Source organism: Plectropomus leopardus, chromosome 24 (genome assembly GCF_026936395.1).
Source record: "Plectropomus leopardus strain MGB_pleo_1.0 chromosome 24, ASM2693639v1, whole genome shotgun sequence".
NCBI lineage: Eukaryota > Metazoa > Chordata > Actinopteri > Perciformes > Serranidae > Plectropomus > Plectropomus leopardus.
This window is the reverse complement of record NC_142199.1, coordinates 10,329,663-10,342,187: the sequence shown is the minus strand read 5'-3', so window position 1 is coordinate 10,342,187 and position 12,525 is coordinate 10,329,663. Positions and strand designations below refer to the sequence as shown.

At 40.2% G+C, this 12,525-nt stretch overlaps 1 protein-coding gene across 1 annotated transcript in view; it reads left to right on the top strand.

The window, feature by feature from the left end:
• The first annotated feature begins 2,882 nt into the window (after positions 1-2,882).
• Positions 2,883-12,525, top strand: part of raph1b (Ras association (RalGDS/AF-6) and pleckstrin homology domains 1b) — a 58,123-nt gene continuing 48,480 nt past the window's right edge. The window contains 1 exon segment of the mRNA XM_042513247.2: positions 2,883-3,145. The gene's annotated coding sequence lies outside the window, so the exon portion shown is untranslated.

Sequence of the window (12,525 nt, the reverse complement as noted above, 5' to 3'; positions counted from 1 at the left end):
TAATTAATTTTGTGTCTGTTTGGGTAATTTTTTTTTGGTTGTTTGGTTTTACTTTGAAGTCATTTCGCTCTGGGATCTCTCTGTGTCTCTTTGTGATCACTTTGAATCTTTTCTGGTCACTATATGTTATATTTTGACATTTTGCCAGTGAAGGCCAAGGGCATCCCTGACACTTTGGGCCCGTGGGCTTGCGCCAGGCCCCCAGGAGTGCTGCTCAGCCCTGCTTCCAATTTCTCCCAGCAGCCACTTGTGTGTATTGCAGGGAAAAATAAACACCTGGGGCCCTAAAATCAATTTCCCCATAGACCACCATTATGAAAAAGACATCTGAAAAACTGTCGATAGGAACTAGAACTGCAAACAAGGTCAATAATTACTCTTCTATGATGATATTTTAATACACTGAGACTCTGATCTTAATCTGAAGCTTTTTGCCTTAATTTATTAGTTTAAACACATAATATTCTGACTATTGTTCTTGTAATATTAAAACATTGAGTTTTTTTTTAAGAATGTTTCCTTTTATTGACAGGATAGCCGTAAACTGACAGAAAATTATAGAGGAAGAGGGGGAAAATGACAAGTCACAAAGGGCCACAGGCGGGAATTAAACTTGAGCCCCTTCAAAATTCAAGGCAGGAGGGGAAAGCACTCTACCAGGTAAGCTAGAGGTCACCTCAAACATTTAGACACACTATACTATAAGATTGTTGTTGTTTTTTTTTTAAATATATTGTGATGAATCAGATCACTGTTTTGCAAGCTGGTGTCTGAAGGGAAAAAATAAAAACTATAAAGACCACAGAAAAACTGATAACTCAGGCTGTTAAGGTGCTGCTGGAAAATTTTAAGGTTGTTGGTCGATCCTTATCCAGGGCAGGTGAAATTTAAAAGCCAATACCCAAATGAAATTCGAAAGGATTAAATGCATGTGACAGCTGTCTGAATGCAGCAGACGAAAACTGATGTCATTTCAGGTTTCAAAGGGTTAAAGCTCATTGTTACCTGGAAGCACGTTTTTCTACCTTTACCAGAATAAAAACCTTTTGCGTGATAGTTGACACTGTAGCCATTCAACACCCTGTATTTTCTGCTGCACAGTTGGAGGTGGAGTGAGTGACCAAAAGTGCAATGACCCAGTGTACCATGACTAAATGTTTACTGAACACAACGATAAGCACAGAAAAAAAACAGATTTGAACTTACATTTGTATGACTGCTACTGTGCCAGTACCACACACAAGCCCAACAGCTGGCTGGCAAAGTAAAAAGTGAACAAGAAAATGGCTCCTTACTGTATGAGTCATTAAGTGGGGGAAATGTGAAGAAAGTGGCACAGTTAACATAAGTCAGATAGAGAAAAAACACATTACCAGCTACAAGAGAAGGTATTTTTGAATGTTTACTTGTTTAAAACAGATTGTTGTATCCACAAAATGGGGTTAAGAAAGGTACAGTACCTTTCTTTTTGTCCACTAGATGGCAACATCGGGTTACATTTGTATCATGCTGTTGATAACAGCCCTATCTTTTACAGCTACTATTCCAGAAAACAGTCATCAGATACAATTTTATATTAATTGCAATAATAAATAATTTTGCTTCACTGCATTTTCTTTTTTATGCAAGTTTAACTGCCCAAAGGGGATTAAACACACATTAAAGGGTATAACAATTTACTATGTGTACCAACACATGGTGACAGATTCATTGGATTGCAAAATAGGGATTATAGCATTTCTAAAATGTTGTATGTAATTCAGAAAATGGATGAGGGGGCAGATTGGTGGGTTAGTAATGTCATGTGTCCATATGGATAACACGCAATAATCTCCTAATCTGGAACAAGTAAGTCCCTTTTGTTTGGTCGTGGTGGTGGCTTTAGGAGAGCATCAGCAAGAACCCCTGCAGAGCTCCAGTGGGGTTTAATGTGGCTGCATCTCATCTTATTACTGTTATAGTAAAATGAGTGCAAAACAAGGTAAAATATATTTAAAAATAAATACACATACATGGAATTCTGTCAGAATCATGTGTCCATTATCATTATTATGATTATTATTATAATTATTAGCTGTAATAGTAGTCATTTCATTATTGGTATGAGTTTTTATGTTTTTTTATGATTGTATTTATTCATTTATTGCATTGTTATTTTTATATTAGTTTTATTTTATTAATTTTTTTTTTTAATTTATGTTTTTATTTTGTATTTTCTATTTTGAAAAGAGCTATGTACATTTTATTTTGTCGTTGATGTTTTTGATATTATTATTATTATCATTATTATTTACATTTTTGTTTTGTTTTTACATATTTTACTTTACTTTTTTATTTTTCTATTTGAAAAGAACTATATATAGTGTATTATTACTATTACTATTAGTCATAATAGAAGTAGTAGTTGTAGAATTAGTATTAGTATCATCATCACTATTATTATTATTATTATTACTACATATTTTACCTTGATTTTTATTTTCTAATTTAAGCAGTGCTATCTAAATTATTATTATTATTATTATTATTATTATTATTATTATCATTATTATTATTATTATTATTATTATTATTATTATTATTATTATTATTATTTACTGCCCCTGACTCGAGGGATAGCTGCTGGATGCGGATGCTGCCTTCACTGTTCCTCCAAGATTCCTGTTTTCGTGGCCATTTAAATTTTTAACGAATTAATCAGCAGAAAACTGCGCTAAAATGTTTCAGTTGGTCAGCTCGCGTAACACTGCAATTTATCTCTTCCCCAGTCTACCGTGTTCAAATCTGCAATTTAGCTAATTCCTCCTCCTCTCTGCAATCAACCCAGATATTTAATATTTCCGACAGGCCATGAAGGCAGCGCTGGATTCTGGGCTGGACAGGAAACGACGGAGACGCGCAGCGTGTCTCCTCCAGCAGCTCCGGGAGAGAAGAATGGGAAAAGGGATAGGATTGTATGTGTAGACGAGGCAGTGTGTGAAAACATGAGGAGCACAGACAGTTTTTAACTCTATTTTTCTCATCAACAGATAATTAAACATATCAGATCAGGAGCTTTCCTTCGTTTTCCCTAAGGGCAGGGATATCTGCTCCCATTGGAGAACACCGGAGAGGAGAGGAGCCTCTTTGTGGATCCCCTTTGACTGTAAGTGGATTTTTCTTTGCTATCCCGACATGTTTTCAGTCTCCAACGCCCTTTTTTCGCTCTTTTATATAAATATGCTCAGAGACTAAAACTGTCAATCACAAATAAATAGCAATACATCAACCGATCATGTATTGATTCCTCGGGAAAGGAAACATGAGAAGCTACATTGTATGTTTACTTCTTTAACACAAGCGTCATTCAAGAAACAAGCTATTATGAAGGTGTTGTCGCTTGTTAGGGAAAGTGTTGTTTGAATGGGGGGTTTGTGTGCCCCCTCTGCGGCCATTGAACAATCCCTTTCTTGGGGAGAAAGGGCGTGCAGCGTTTGGGCCGACTGGGAAAAGAGCCGCAGCTTTAATGGGAGAGGCCAGTGAACGCGAGCCTATTGTTATGTTGTTAGATATGTTGAGCTCTTACTCTCTGTCTGTCGTTGGGGGATTTTCAGCCTTATTTTCCTCCCCTGCATCTTACCAGAGCAGCAGAGATGCACAGTCTCCACCCTGCTCTGTTCAGCGCGAGGAGGCTATCAGCTTTTGGTAATGGCCGATGGTTTTGTCGCGTTAATGTTTGTGTCTTTCTGGTGCATTTTTTGTTAAACACCGTGGTTTGAATGATTAAAAAATAGTAAAATAAGTAGTACTGCGTGCAAGTGTGGCTGAAGAGAGTTCATCATCAGTGACCTCGTTCACTGCAGCTCCTGAGCACTGTTTTAATTCCCTTTGTTGGATGACGCCGCCAGTTTGACCAGTGGCGTGTCCAGACTTTTTGTACTGGGGTGGCCCAAGTGAGGCACAGACTTATGCAGGGGTGGCTTGAAGTACGAGCACTGCTGCAGGTGCAGCATTGGCTTTAACTTACCATTTTGTCTTCCCTATCCACACCTACTTTGAATATTAACATTGCAGTGTCTTACGTCCCTGTTTATTGTTTAATTTAAAAGATAAATAGACCGACCAATCACAATACAACAACAACACACAATTGTAAAATAAAGCTTCCATACTTTATTAAGGAAATTATTTGTTCAAAAGTAAATAACACAATAGCAAATATAAAGCGCCATCATAATAAAAGTGTCAAGTAAATAAAATGGTTATTTAAACAGTTGTATCTGTTTCTTTGTATATAAAATTAATCAGTCTAGACACTACTTTGGTACATTACTGCCTCATAGGTATAAATGCTGTGACACACCAAGCCAATATCCAAGAACAAGTGGCGACAAAAGCCCTCTGCTGTGTCACTCTCACATTGTTGTGTCTCTTCCAAAACATATGAGGAAATACTCCAGCAAACGGCGGTTGTCTGTAATCATCATTCAAACGGGAAACTGTTAGATAGCTATGACACTAATTAGCCAGGTAGTACATTAAAACACAACCCAATACTGAAGAAAGAAAAAGGCATATTTACTGTGCGCCAGTAAGCAACAACAACCCACCAGGAAACTTTTCTGTTTGGAGCTCAATGGTTAAAGAAAAACATTCTTACCATATATAACAAGTTTGTGCTGTCTTCACTATCTCTTCGCTGTAGCTGTTTGTTTACTTTCTCCCTTCCTTTTCGCTCCTCGTGTGCTGACTTTAACAACCAATCAGATTTATTCCATTCACTGACGGGCTCCGTAGCCGCCGATTCAACATGCTGAATTGGCAGGAAATAAGCCAGTGAGGGGCAACAAACCCGAATGAGAAAAAGAGTGATTTAACTTCTCCGAACACTGGAGCTGCTGGTCTACTGCTACATACAGTATATCAGTTGGTTTGTTTGTGTTGTGTGACTTTGGCATTTGAAAAGATCAGTTCAGATTCACCAAAGTCACACAATAACACAAATTAGCAAACTTTTTGATGCAGCGGTGGTCCAGCAGCTGCTGTGTTCAGCGACCTTAAATCACTGTTTTTTGTCAGTGGAGTCTGGTGGTTGTGTGTCATTAAGGTAAAGCGGTGAAAATACTTTTAAATGTTAACTTACACTTAAACTAAATATTGATATATTTTTCAGGTGGGACTTATTTTAGGTGGTTAAAATATGTATTGTTGCTGGCCCCACAGCAGCACATTTTGTCTGCTTCTCCAGACTGGGGCGTGTTGACTGACATCTACTGTTTGTAATATGGTGCACTGTCTGGTGCTGTCTGGTTTATTGAAGTTGGTGTACAACCCAACTTCAATAAATCTGAACTGTCCCTTTAACACTGGAAAGAAAATGACCCTTCATTGACAGTAGGGTGCAAAGGTCACTTTCAGAGCGGCTGCACACCATGCCACTGCCTGGCTGGCTACCATATGGGCCCACCGTGTCACCTAGTAAACATTCCCTCCCTGCGTGTGCTTTATTTACTCTACCAAAGCCAGGCGAAGACAGTTTTTAACTGTATCGCTTCTGTTCAGGGGTGAATACACAAAACAAACTTTGAAAAAAAGCCATCAAGAAGCCACTTGGCCCAGCCTTTATCCCCACGGTGGCATTATAATAGGCCGTCTGTGTCCTTAAGGCACGCTTGATTTGCATCTACAAAGCAGCAGACTAGAAGCACATTATTCTGAGCATGGAGACAGTGCAGCAACAATGCAGCCCATTCGCCTCCAGTGTAGTTAATGGGATGAAAATAAGTACTGGCCTTTTGGTCGCTTCCCCTCAAGTAGATGCCTTTAAGCTTGTTTTCTTGCATGCGGAGTCTGGAGTCGGATGTCACTTATTGTCTAGAGGAGGACAGAAAATGATTGATGCAACAAGGACATGTGGAAAACCCAGTGACATGTTGTTTTTGTTCCTTTGGATATTGTTGTGTCTCTGTTTCCTGTGCTGTGCCCAATTGTGAGTGAAAGAACTTTTTATTGTAGAGTGGTTTGAAAATATTCGCTTTGTTGTCTATGTTTGAGAAATCTTTCTTGGCTTATTTTAGCCCTGTAGCTGCATTGCAACATTACTTTTGTCATTGTAGTTGTAGCAATACCTTTAATTTACCTTTTGTTTAGTTTCTGGCAAAAACATGGGGAGAAGGCAATTAGCAACTTTACAAGATGTGGCCAAAAAAATTAGCCACAAACACATAAATAAGCAAAGTAAAAAAAAACATAAATATGCAAACAAAAATGCTGAAAATTAAAAAAATATATATCTGAATTTTTAAATTATTCTGTAACATCATTTTAAAAAGACAATTGTAATTACTACTAATATAGCTTTTGAACATTTTTCCTAGTTTTCTTATTTTTAAAGAAAAAAAAAACCCAAAGCAACTGTTTGGATGCAGACATTTTTTCTCGTATTGCATTTTCAGAGCTGAAACTTTCAAGCTTATACACTGAATTGATTTTAGTAACTTTAAAGTACTTAAAGTGTGCATGTTGCAGCTGTATTATCCAGGTGAATACAAGTATAGGAATCGGGACTTGGCATACTCATACTCACTATCTAATGGAAAAAACAGGATTTGATTGTGCATATACACACAAAAAACTTAAAAAGTAACGCTGGACATGCACCTCATACAAGACATTTCCCCAGCTATTAGTCCTGAAGTCATTGCGTTCAGGCAGTATGGTATCCAGCTCAGTCATAAAAAGCTCAGTCATGGATTAAATTTCCAGCCACCGAGGTAAAACACATGTTTGAAGCAAGCGTGTCATTTCACTGTTTCTGTTTAAAAGCACATGTAAGGAATTTTTTCCTTGTCAGCTTTCTTTCTCGAGGGTATTGAAAAGAGAACCTCGGGGAAAGAGATTTCAGAGGAGCTCAAAATACATAACCAGAAACATGGTTTTCTCATTCATCCGTTCTGTTTTGTTTAGCCAGAAGTGGAAGGGAAGAAAAAGAAGCTCTCTTCCCTCAATCTCTGCTGCCTTTCATCCCTTTTTTTGTTTGCTTGATTTCCTCGGGATGTAGTTGATTTGATGAGAAAAACAGTTGTCAAATAAATTTTGGGCTTGAGGAATGATCCCATGAGACTGTATGCATTAATGCTATTCTGGGTTTGTGTGTTCTGTCAGCGCTTTGCTGGCTCTGTTGTGTGAGTCGCGATGGCCATGTCTGACCTCCGCCCATCCATCCACCCACCCATGTCCCTGGGCAGAAGTCTGCTCTGCACAAAAGCTCCAGAGACAAGGCTGGGGGTGGCAGTGGTGTTTGGTGTAAGTTCAGCCAGGTTGGGTTACAGCCGGGGGTGTAGGTGCGTGAAGGAGGGCAGGGGGAGGATGGCACTTCAAACGCAGTTTGATGAAGATATGGAGGGGAGAGTGTAACCTGATATTTCTACTGATCGGAGCTACTTTCAGGGTTTGTGCAGTCCTGAAAAATCATACATGTTTTAAAGGAAAAAAAACCCAAATGTTATCTTAAAAAATGAAAATTGCCTTTAAAGTCATGGGAATTCCTTGGTATATAAATATGTATGTAAATATGTATGAACCCTGTACTTTGGCTTGGTGTTGTGACTAAACTCCAAGAGGCCACCAGCTGCATTAGCTCCTTGATGCCAAACAAGATGCCATGCTCAGGGCGTGTTGCATGAGAGAGAAAGTGTTGATGTGTCATTCCACCTGGGTGTGTCCCCCCTCTTGTCACAGGCACGCGGCCCCGGCCTCTATAGGGCCTTGTTCTGGTAACATTTTGCTGACCTTTGGTGGCAGCTGCCCCTGCCATTTGGAAACAAAGACAAATGGCTAAGCAGCAGCCTGCCTGTAGCCTGCAAAACCTCTACTGTTCCAGATCGAGAGCTGCTCTTCCTGTTGCTCTTTTAATACATACTTACATCAGCGCCCATTATGGCAGGAAATTGATTGTTTGAGATACACATTTAGTCTATTTTTGGTATCAAGGAGAACAGTAAGGAAAAGACTGGCGCCTGCAAAAAAAAAAAACATTTTTATGTGTAAGGTGCAGAGATCAAGGTATCTTCCGCCTGTGTAATGTATGGACAATGCAGTTTCTACTCTGCGGATGCACTGCTGATTGGAGGAGGCAGAAGGAGGGCATCCTACTCTCTTTTCAGGGCAATACATGATCTGGGTCTTCATTCAGCAGGTGCACTCAAGCGCACAGGCGCATACATATCTGTATTTAAAGACAGCTAGAGATACAAACGTCGAACACTGAACTACAATTGGATCTCTTAGTTTGCATATCTGTGCCGATGGGCGAATGTTTCCTCCTGAAGCGCTTTAACAAGTACGTTTTTAGTGTGGGTCAGTGCTGCTGGGATTTACACTCTTAAAGGAAAAGTCCACTTTTAGATACTGTGTTTGCTGGATGTTCTTCATTGACCGTTTTCAATGTGTTGTAGGAGTTATTTTATGATAAAAGGTTGTAATTTTCCTTAAACAGTTCAGTCCAGTGGTTTCCAATTGGTGGATTGCAGTCCAAAAGTCTGTCAAATGTCAATTCTGAATGGTCAGTTTTATAAAAAATACACTTTATTTTAAAGTATAGTATATTTCTGGCAGAGAGCATTTATTTTTAAGGGACATTTTCTGCCGTTCAGCAGAATTATACTGTTTGACCTGTTAACATGTGCCTTAGCAACATTTTTATGCAATAATATGCACTTTTTTATTCCATTGCCATTTATTTGTAAAGCGTTAAGTAACTACACTTAAATTTTGCAATATGTTTTATTTCATTGTGTTCTAAGCCCACGTGTTGTTTACATTTTGTGACATGAAATTGAATATGTTGTAATTTATCTAATGTGTCAACTTTGAACTAATGACTGAGGACAAAATCTGGACGCCGCAGCTGGGCTAGTTGTGAGCTGCTGTTTTCATCTACTGCCTACATTTCCCAGATTGCCTTTCAACAACAAACATAGAACAGGTTTGCCCTTGTTGCTCGGAGCTGTGGGTTATAATTTATAGATGGGGAGAGCAAGTGTGAGTTTTTAATTGGACAAAAAGTGATAGTTGCAGAAGTCTTGTGGTTGCATTGCAAGGGTTAAGGTTAACCTTAACCCCTAACCCACTACATAGCTCAGTCAGTCTGTCTGTATCTCCATTACTTTTCTTCCATGACCTATTTTCCTATATTTTATCTGATCTGCTTTGATACGTGTTTTATTGTTCACTCATTAACTGTCCCTTTTTGTGTGCGCCTCTGTCACTGTACAGGGTGTTTAAGCAGCTTAGGCAGCTATTAATCAGTGTGACTTTGACAATGGCAGGTGGCTGTTTCTCACTGCAGGGCTGCTGATGAGGACTCCCCACCTTCCTCCTCCTCCTCTGCTGTATTACAGATGGTCTGTTCCATTCACTGTTGCAGGGGGTCAGTCTTTGTTAATGTAAAGGTGCATGTGACAGGAAATGTGGGGCTCTGTAAAAATTAGGTTTTTTGGCAGGCATGCTGTCTGATTGTTTGTCTCCATCACATGCTCTCAGCATGATCAACACCTGTGACTGCTACAAAGCCTTAAGGCCACAAATATTAAACAAATCTATATTTTACATTCAGAGCATTAATATAGAGGAAAAACTGTATTTTTTATGTAAAGATATGGTGGAGAAATGACATCCTGAACAGAGAAAGAAGTCATGAAATCTTTGTGTGTGTGTTGTAATCTGAGCTTCTCTGTGGTTTGTTGTGGTAAATCGGTCCGGCCGCACCTGCATTTTAGTGTATGTGTGTATCCCACTGCACTCATTAGGGAGTTACCACAGGTATCAGGACTCCATCATGGCACAAGCATAGCTCCCACTTTTATGTTCTCAGGTTGTTTAGCGCTGTTTACAGAGTAAGCACCGTTAGCTGCTAGCCATGGGCTCAGCCACCTCTATGTTGCAATGATGGATATATAAAGATATCAGGATGCTGCGTTTAGGTGCAGGACCCTGTTCATTCCTATGAAAGTTTCTCAGTGGCACACAAAGCTGCTGCACATTTTCTCAGGGATGGACTATACGCCTTAAATTTTGCATGGAGCCATTTAAACCTAAGTTGCGCACAGTTGGGTATTCACTCTGACGTTGATCTGAGCATCCAAGGTTGGAAAAGGGAATTCTCATCCCAGTGGGAATTCTCAGCCAGAATTCCAGCAGCTGCATCAGGTATCAGTTTTTAAGAACGCAGAAGGAGAAGTGGAGGCGGTGATTTGTGGTATCATGTTTCTTTCTCTACCCCACCTGCCTATGTAATCCGCCACAAAGTCCAGTTAAAGCTCCACCACAACAGTCCCAGGATGGGTGGGTTGATGGATGGGGCGGCCTGTCTGCGTGGATTGAGCCGGGCCATGGATAATGGCTCTTTGACATGGAGAGAACACAAAATGCTTAAGGCAAGCAGGAGTGCTTCAGAGAGAGGAGTATTAAGAGCACACAAAGTGCTAACTCTGAGGAAACACACATGTGCCGTCTGGCAGCTGTATAAAAAATCTGCATTATTGACCAGGTGATGTATGATCTGTCTGTTGTAAGACGTAGATCTGGAAGCAGAGGGTGGATTTATTCCTGTTTTCTGTGTTGAATTAAATTAAATTTAATGGCCAGTTCTTTGCAACAGATCATGCAATGCCTGGGATAAACATTAGCACGGCCACTTCCTGCGTCCTCTCTTCTCCCCATCTAATCAGGGTTCAGCAGGTTCTCATGAAACCATAACAGCAGTGCACGGATGATGGTGTTTGTTTGCCTTCTTGCAGTCTCTGGCAACACTCAGAGTCCATCATACAAACACAGATGCAAGCAAAATGAGCTGCACTGTTTTCCCTCACCCTCCTGTGAAATGCCTGCCTCTTGGCCCAAAATGTTTATGCTTGTGCAGTCGCCTTCTCATCATTGACCTCCGGGTTACATTCCAGGCAAATCCTCGGAGGATTCAGTTTTATACACCATATAGAATACACTAACAATTGTGGCATTTAGGGACCATCAGAGAAAGTATCCACTGACAGTGATTATAGCATCCCAGCATCACATTGTGTTGGGGATGTCATGTTTGTTTGTGGTAACAAAGGCAGCAGTGTACGCCTAACTCATTTGAACTAACAAATAACTCGCTATGCAGTGAATATAGATTCCAGACAGACCTGAGTGTGCACTGGATTTAAGTTGCCATCCTCTTGAATTGTCAGATGTTGCATTGTAAAAATTCAAAATAATTAATAACTTAATTTTTTTTTTTTTACAGAATACCCTTTGCATTGACATCACCAAAAAGTCATGTAGTATGTCACAATGGATATTAGGCAAAATTCTCCCGCATCTTAAGTTATTGATGTCAGTTCATGATTTCTTTGTCTTTAATTTTGGCTACTGTAAAAATGGTCTTAAATTTCATTACAAGTGGCACTAAAAAGGTCTTAAAAAGTCTGAAATCTTTTCTTTAAGGTGTAGAAACCCTCGAGAGGAGTGTGTTTATGTGTCTCTGAGAGGGAGAGAGACAAAACGCCAAAGCGAGTTTTGTGCAGTGACGTGACAACTTCTGTTCGATGTTTGCGATATAGTCAGTACATGTTGCATGTGAAACAAGCCACAATACATTGCCCACCACTACTACGTACAAAAACCAAAACGAAAAAACAGGCTCACCCTTACATTATTTAAATGTTCCAAACGTTTCTGTGTTCAGTTCAAGCCACGAACCAGCAGTAACCTCAAAACTGGGGCTGAATGGCTTGTTTTGCTGTTAAATATGCACTCTTTAGCCTACTTTCCCCCCTCAGACTTTAACTACCCTCCCACCCATCATCATGAAAGTCACCCAGCAGAAACCCAGCAGCTCATGTCTGTTAGAAGTACAGTACTGGTACTACAGCATGCTGTGAAACCTCAGGGAAGGGAAACAAGAAGGGGTTGGAAAGCAGCCCGCCCTTGTCACAGTGCCCATTCATAACATCCCAAGGCATGATCTGCGAGGGTCGCCACACAGCGCCATGTCACTGGTGACTCCCCAGCCGAGCTCGCTGCCAAAAAGACTCAGGGAGGTAGAAGAGGAAGATGGTGAAAAATGTGAAGTGAGAAGAAAGATCAGATGGAGGAAGAGGACAGGAGACTGAGGTTTATGAGATCCAATAAAATGTTCTCTGCTGCAGCTGATGTCATGTGAAATTCGACGGCTTGGAAACACTGATGTCATTCTCCCTTTTCCCTGCGTCCTCTGCCAAAGTCTGGAAGTCACACTTTTTTTCACAACACTTGGCTTCAAGCTCCTCATTTACTGTACGGCCTAAAGTTGGCACGCTGCTCCATTTTTCTCCTTATACAAGAGTTCATGTGGGACACTGGAGGAATCTCCAGTTTCAGCCAGTGACCTACAACGCGGAGAGAACCCAAGTGAAAACACCCGCCATGGTAGAAGCGGATTGAATAATTTTTTTTGCAGGAGAATCCCTTGACAGTCACTCAAACCTGCAGGCTTAATCTCGCAAAATAGCGCTGTGTGTGTGC